Source organism: Etheostoma spectabile, unplaced genomic scaffold, assembly GCF_008692095.1.
Source record: "Etheostoma spectabile isolate EspeVRDwgs_2016 unplaced genomic scaffold, UIUC_Espe_1.0 scaffold00018909, whole genome shotgun sequence".
NCBI classification, from domain to species: Eukaryota; Metazoa; Chordata; class Actinopteri; order Perciformes; family Percidae; genus Etheostoma; species Etheostoma spectabile.
The window spans coordinates 12,150-19,534 of NW_022604561.1; the positions used below are offsets into that span (position 1 = coordinate 12,150).

Here is a 7,385-nt window from a genome sequence, read left to right on the forward strand (position 1 = left end):
ACAACGCACTACGTGGTGGTGGTGGCACAGAATGTGTGAAAATTCTGCGTGGCCACCACGGAAAACAATGACAATGTAAAGTCAATAAGAAATGACGTACTAAACCCAACCATTTTTGACGGAAAAATTCAAGTTTGAATTTAGTAAAAACGTTTTACGTCAAAGGTATTCTGTTGTCCAATGTAATTAGAAAGCTGAATCTGGCAGGGGAGCCATAGAAAGACCCAATGTCAAACTACTTAACCATTGCCTTTCAAGTCAATGACAGATCGGAGCTGCATTTCCGTGATGAAAAATGCTAAAAAGCGGTTTGACGTGGCTCGTTGGTCTAGGGGTATGATTCTCGCTTAGGGTGCGAGAGGTCCCGGGTTCAAATCCCGGACGAGCCCAAAGGTGTAAAATGGTGTTGATACCTAATTGAGCATTGAAGTCCAGCTTAGAATCAAGTCCATCCAGATAAAGACAGCAGGTGCATGTGTTAGTGTAGAATATTTGACAATAATGCTGATATTCTCTTTCTAATTAAAACTGAAGACTTTGTTCTCAGCTTTCAAGTTGTGATTGATCCTTGACTCTGGCCTTGGAAGGACCTGGGATCCCCTAACAAGATAAGTAGGAAGCAAAAGTGTCGTAGAGCATTTTTGCAACTTTGCATAGCCTGCTTCAACTGAAGTAACAGAAGAACTGGGAAAAATAGAGGAACAAATGAGCAGGACATAAACCGTAACCATCCTGTTGTTTTTTCCTAAACCCAACCTTCCAGTTTTGTTCCAAGTCCTGTTATTGCTTTCCTAAACCCAACCGTCCCGTTGTTGTCCCGCGTGTCATGGAAACGTAAGGCCACCCACAAGCCTTTCTTACCTTACACTCTGGGCCTGAGGCCATTTTTACAGTTTAATTTCCGTCTGGATTTATTTATAAAAAAGCTTGTAAAACATCAACCCTGTTGTCTACAGTCAAGATATGAACATCATTTTTTAGGACAAACTGGGTTATGGAATATTTGGGTTGCAGTGAGGTCACTGCATGTTAAAATGGTTGTAGGGCCTTAAAGATAATAAATAAATAAATAATGAATCTTCCAGATATGTATTGAAATCACGGACATATAAGTAAAACCTAAGCCATTTTCCATTGTAAAACACTTGTCATATGTCTTGGAAGTCACACTGTGAAGAAATAATCATTGTAACTTATACAGTTGACAAAATACATGCATTTTTTCCAAAAAAGTCAAGACGTTTTGCTCTCATGACATTTACTTATGCCAATAATACATAATAATGTCATATTTATTGATATTACACCCACAGCAATGTATACAAGCAATATGTGTCTAAATAGGGCATTCTTTGGCCTTCCATAGAGTCTATAGGCATTTTTGTCCCCTCTGGCCTTCCATACAAGAGGGGTGCCTTTATCTCCCATATATGGCATGCCTTCCTGAAAAATAGACAGGACAGACACAGAGCGGGAGATCAGAGATTAGACAAACGATTCAGCGGCAGAGGTGAGCCAAACGCGATGAATTATGGATATAAAGTGGACCAATCTTGGCTATAACAGTATGGATTTAAAGCCCAAAGAGGCTGAAGTTCCAGGCTGGATAGAAAATCCCCTGTAGAGGCAGCTAGAAAGACGGGAAAAAGACCTCCGTAAAGCCGAAAACGTCAGGATTTAAACGAAACAGAAAGTGAGTAAATCGCTTGTATGGTTCAAAAGTTATAAACTATGAATCAGAGGTACTTTTTTACTCGTGGGCGAGTGTCTCGGCCTCAGAGGGTTAAAGGGGCCTGTTAAAAAATGTTAACCCGCACTACGTGGTGTTGGTACCGAATGTGGGAAAATTCTGTGTGCTTGTTTATCTAGGGCAGCTTGGTCTCACAGAATTCATGGTCGCACAAACTATTAACACTGCATTACGCGGTGGGTGGCACGGAAAGCGTGAACATTTTGTGTGGCCACCAAGGAAACAATGCCAAAGTGATGTCACTGAGAAGATGACGTAGCATTAGGAGCCACTACGGTAGCGGGAAGTATGAAAGGACCAAAACCCGCAAATGAGGTTGGTTGAGGTGTTTGACGGGTCAACAGAAGTTCCAGTAGAGCGTGATTGTGTCCGCCTGTCACGTTTCCTAAGCCCAACCGAAACCATCCTGTTGTTATTTCCTAAACTCAAACCTGTTGTCCCAAGTCCCGTTATTGCTTTCCTAAACCCAACCGTTTATGGTTTTCCTAAACCCACCGTCCCATTGTTGTCCCGCGTGTCATGGTATTGTAAGCCCACCCACAGCCTTTCCTTACCTTAAAGTGGTCGTGTTCATTTCACGGAATTAATGTCACAAACTGTTAACAACGCACTACGTGGTGGTGGTGGCACAGAATGTGTGAAAATTCTGCGTGGCCACCACGGAAAACAATGACAATGAAAGTCAATAAGAAATGACGTACTAAACCCAACCATTTTTGACGGAAAAATTCAAGTTTGAATTTTAGTAAAACGTTTTACGTCAAAGGTATTCTGTTGTCCAATGTAATTAGAAAGCTGAATCTGGCAGGGGAGCCATAGAAAGACCCAATGTCAAACTACTTAACCATTGCCTTTCAAGTCAATGACAGATCGGAGCTGGCATTTCCGTGATGAAAAATGCTAAAAGCGGTTTACGTGTCTCGTTGGTCTAGGGGTATGATTCTCGCTTAGGGTGCGAGAGGTCCCGGGTTCAAATCCCGGACGAGCCAAAGGTGTAAAATGGTGTTGATACCTAATTGAGCATTGAAGTCCAGCTTAGAATCAAGTCCATCCAGATAAAAGACAGCAGGTGCATGTGTTAGTGTAGAATATTTGACAATAATGCTGATATTCTCTTTCTAATTAAAACTGAAGACTTTGTTCTCAGCTTTCAAGTTGTGATTGATCCTTGACTCTGGCCTTGGAAGGACCTGGGCCCCTAACAAGATAAGTAGGAAGCAAAAGTGTCGTAGAGCATTTTTGCAACTTTGCATAGCCTGCTTCAACTGAAGTAAACAGAAGAACTGGGAAAAATATGAGGAACAAATGAGCAGGACATAAACCGTAACCATCCTGTTGTTTTTTTCCTTACCCAACCTTCCAGTTTTTGTTCCAAGTCCTGTTATTGCTTTCCTAAACCCAACCGTCCCGTTGTTGTCCCGCGTGTCATGGAAACGTAAGGCCACCCACAAGCCTTTCCTTACCTTAACACTCTGGGCCCTGAGGCCATTTTTACAGTTTAATTTCCGTCTGGATTTATTTAATAAAAAAGCTTGTAAAACATCAACCCTGTTGTCTACAGTCAAGATATGAACATCATTTTTTTTAGGACAAACTGGTTATGGAATATTGGGTTGCAGTGAGGTCACTTGCATGTTAAAAATGTTGTAGGGCCTTAAAGATAAATAAATAATAATAAAAATGAATCTTCCAGATATGTATTGAAATCACGGACATATAAGTAAAACCTAAGCCATTTTCCATTGTAAAACACTTGTCATATGTCTTGAAGTCACACTGTGAAGAAATAATCATTGTAACTTATACAGTTGACAAATACATGCATTTTTCCAAAAAAGTCAAGACGTTTTGCTCTCATGACATTTACTTATGCCAATAATAACATAATAATGTCATATTTTGATATTACACCCACAGCAATGTTATACAAGCAATATGTGTCTAAATAGGGCATTCTTTGGCCTTCCATAGAGTCTATAGGCATTTTTGTCCCTCTGGCCTTCCATACAAGAGGGGTGCCTTTATCTCCCATATATGGGCATGCACTTCCTGAAAAATAGACAGGACAGACACAGAGCGGGAGATCAGAGATTAGACAAACGATTCAGCGGCAGAGGTGAGCCAAAACGCGATGAATTATGGATATAAAGTGGACCAATCTTGGCTATAACAGTATGGATTTAAAGCCCAAAGAGGCTGAAGTTCCAGGCTGGATAGAAAATCCCCTGTAGAGGCTAGAAAGACGGGAAAAAGACCTCCGTAAAGCCGAAAACGTCAGGATTTAAACGAAACAGAAAGTGAGTAAATCGCTTGTATGGTTCAAAAGTTATTAAACTATGAATCAGAGGTACTTTTTTACTCGTGGGCGAGTGTCTCGGCCTCAGAGGGTTAAAGGGGGCCTGTGTAAAAAATGTTAACCCCGCACTACGTGGTGGTGGTACCGAATGTGGGAAAATTCTGTGTGCTTGTTTATCTAGGGCAGCTTGGTCTCACAGAATTCATGGTCGCACAAACTATTAACACTGCATTACGCGGTGGTGGCACGGAAAGCGTGAACATTTTGTGTGGCCACCAAGGAAAACAATGCCAAAGTGATGTCACTGAGAAGATGACGTAGCATTAGGAGCCACTACGGTAGCGGGAAGTATGAAAGGCCAAAAACCCGCAAAGGGAGGTTGGTTGAGGTGTTTGACGGGTCAACAGAAGATCCAGTAGAGCGTGATCGTGTCCCGTCTGTCACGTTTCCTAAGCCCAACCAAAACCATCCTGTTGTTATTTTCCTAAACTCAAACCTGTTGTTGTCCCAAGTCCCGTTATTGCTTTCCTAAACCCAACCATTTATGGTTTTCCTAAACCCAACCATCCCATTGTTGTCCCGCGTGTCATGGTAACGTAAGCCCACCCACAAGCCTTTCCTTACCTTAAAGTGGTCGTGTTCATTTCACGGAATTAATGGTCACAAACTGTTAACAACGCACTACGTGGTGGTGGTGGCACAGAATGTGTGAAAATTCTGTGTGGCCACCACGGAAAACAATGCCAATGTAAAGTCAATAAGAAATGACGTACTAAACCCAACCATTTTTGACGGAAAAATTCAAGTTTGAATTTTAGTAAAACGTTTTACGTCAAAGGTATTCTGTTGTCCAATGTAAATAGAAAGCTGAATCTGGCAGGGGAGCCATAGAAAGACCCAATGTCAAACTACTTAACCATTGCCTTTCAAGTCAATGACAGATCGGAGCTGCATTTCCGTGATGAAAAATTGCTAAAAAGCACTTTTACGTGGCTCGTTGGTCTAGGGGTATGATTCTCGCTTAGGGTGCGAGAGGTCCCGGGTTCAAATCCCGGACGAGCCCAAAGGGTAAAATGGTGCTGATACCTAATTGAGCATTGAAGTCCAGCTTAGAATCAAGTCCATCCAGATAAATGACAGCAGGTGCATGTGTTTGTGTAGAATATTTGGCAATAATGCTGATATTCTCTTTCTAATTAAAACTGAAGACTTTGTTCTCAGCTTTCAATTTGTGATTGATCCTTGACCCTGGCCTTGGAAGGACCTGGGATCCCCTAACAAGATAAGTAGGAAGCAAAAGTGTAGTAGAGCATTTTTGCAACTTTGCATAGCCTGCTTCAACTGCAGTAAACAGAAGAACTGGGAAAAACATGAGGAACAAATTAGCAGGACATAAACCGTAACCATCCTGTTGTTTTTTTCCTAAACCCAACCTTCCCGTTTTTGTTCCAAGTCCTGTTATTGCTTTCCTAAACCCAATCGTCCCGTTGTTGTCCCGCGTGTCATGAAAACGTAAGGCCACTCACAAGCCTTTCCCTACCTTAACACTCTGGGCCCTGAGGCCATTTTTACAGTTTAATTTCCGTCTGGATTTATTTAATAAAAAAGCTTGTAAAACATCAACCCTGTTGTCTACAGTCAAGATATGAACATCATTTTTTAGGACAAACTGGGTTATTGGAATATTTGGGTTGCAGTGAGGTCACTTGCATGTTAAAAATGGTTGTAGGCCTTAAAGATAAATAAATAAATAAATGAATCTTCCAGATATGTATTGAAATCACGGACATATAAGTAAACCTAAGCCATTTTCCATTGTAAAACACTTGTCATATGTCTTGGAAGTCACACTGTGAAGAAATAACCATTGTAACTTATACAGTTGACAAAATACATGCATTTTTTCCAAAAAAGTCAAGACGTTTTGCTCTCATGACATTTACTTATGCCAATAATAATATAATAATGTCATATTTTATTGATTTACACCCACAGCAATGTTATACAAGCAAATATGTGTCTAAATAGGGCATTATTTGGCCTTCCATAGAGTCTATAGGCATTTTGTCCCCTCTGGCCTTCCATACAAGAGGGGTGCCTTTATCTCCCATATATGGGCATGCACTTCCTGAAAAATAGACAGGACAGACACAGAGCGGGAGATCAGAGATTAGACAAACGATTCAGCGGCAGAGGTGAGCCAAAACGCGATGAATTATGGATATAAAGTGGACCAATCTTGGCTATAACAGTATGGATTAAAGCCCAAGAGGCTGAAGTTCCAGGCTGGATAGAAAATCCCCTGTAGAGGTTAGAAAGACGGGAAAAAGACCTCCGTAAAGCCGAAAACGTCAGGATTTAAACGAAACAGAAAGTGAGTAAATCGCTTGTATGGTTCAAAAGTTATTAAACTATGAATCAGAGGTACTTTTTTACTCGTGGGCGAGTGTCTCGGGCTCAGAGGGTTAAAGGGGGCCAGTTTAAAAAATGTTACGTGGTGGTGGTACCGAATGTGGGAAATTCTGTGTGCTTGTTTATCTAGGCAGCTTGGTCTCACAGATTCATGGTCGCACAAACTACTAACACTGCATTACGCGGTGGTGGCACGGAATGCGAAAATTTTTGTGTGGCCACAAGGAAAACAATGCCAAAGTGATGTCACTGAGAAGATGACGTAGCATTAGGAGCCTACGGTAGCGAGAAGTATGAAAGGCCAAAAACCCGCAAATTGAGGTTGGTTGAGGTGTTGACGGGTCAACAGAAGTTCCAGTAGAGCGTGATTGTGTCCCGCCTGTCACGTTTCCTAAGCCCAACCGAAACCATCCTGTTGTTATTTTCCTAAACTCAAACCTGTTGTCCCAAGCCCGTTATTGCTTTCCTAAACCCAACCGTTTATGGTTTTCCTAAACCCAACCGTCCCATTGTTGTCCCGCGTGTCATGGTATTGTAAGCCCACCCACAAGCCTTTCCTTACCTTAAAGTGGTCGTGTTCATTTCACGGAATTAATGGTCACAAACGTTTAACAACGCACTACGTGGTGGTGGTGGCACAGAATGTGTGAAAATTCTGCGTGGCCACCACGGAAAACAATGACAATGTAAAGTCAATAAGAATGACGTACTAAACCCACCATTTTTGACGGAAAAATTCAAGTTTGAATTTTAGTAAAACGTTTTACGTCAAAGGTATTCTGTTGTCCAATGTAATTAGAAAGCTGAATCTGGCAGGGGAGCCATAGAAAGACCCAATGTCAAACTACTTAACCATTGCCTTTCAAGTCAATGACAGATCGGAGCTGCATTTCCGTGATGAAAAATTGCTAAAAAGCGGTTTGACGT

At 41.5% G+C, this 7,385-nt stretch overlaps 3 non-coding genes across 3 annotated transcripts; all 3 read left to right on the plus strand.

The window, feature by feature from the left end:
* Nucleotides 1-317: 317 nt before the first annotated feature.
* Nucleotides 318-389, plus strand: trnap-agg (transfer RNA proline (anticodon AGG)). The gene has a single exon. It is a non-coding gene; the product is annotated as a tRNA-Pro (tRNA).
* A 2,278-nt stretch (nucleotides 390-2,667) lies between these two features.
* Nucleotides 2,668-2,739, plus strand: trnap-agg (transfer RNA proline (anticodon AGG)). The gene has a single exon. It is a non-coding gene; the product is annotated as a tRNA-Pro (tRNA).
* Nucleotides 2,740-5,037: 2,298 nt separating this feature from the next.
* Nucleotides 5,038-5,109, plus strand: trnap-agg (transfer RNA proline (anticodon AGG)). Its single transcript has one exon. It is a non-coding gene; the product is annotated as a tRNA-Pro (tRNA).
* Nucleotides 5,110-7,385: the final 2,276 nt, after the last annotated feature.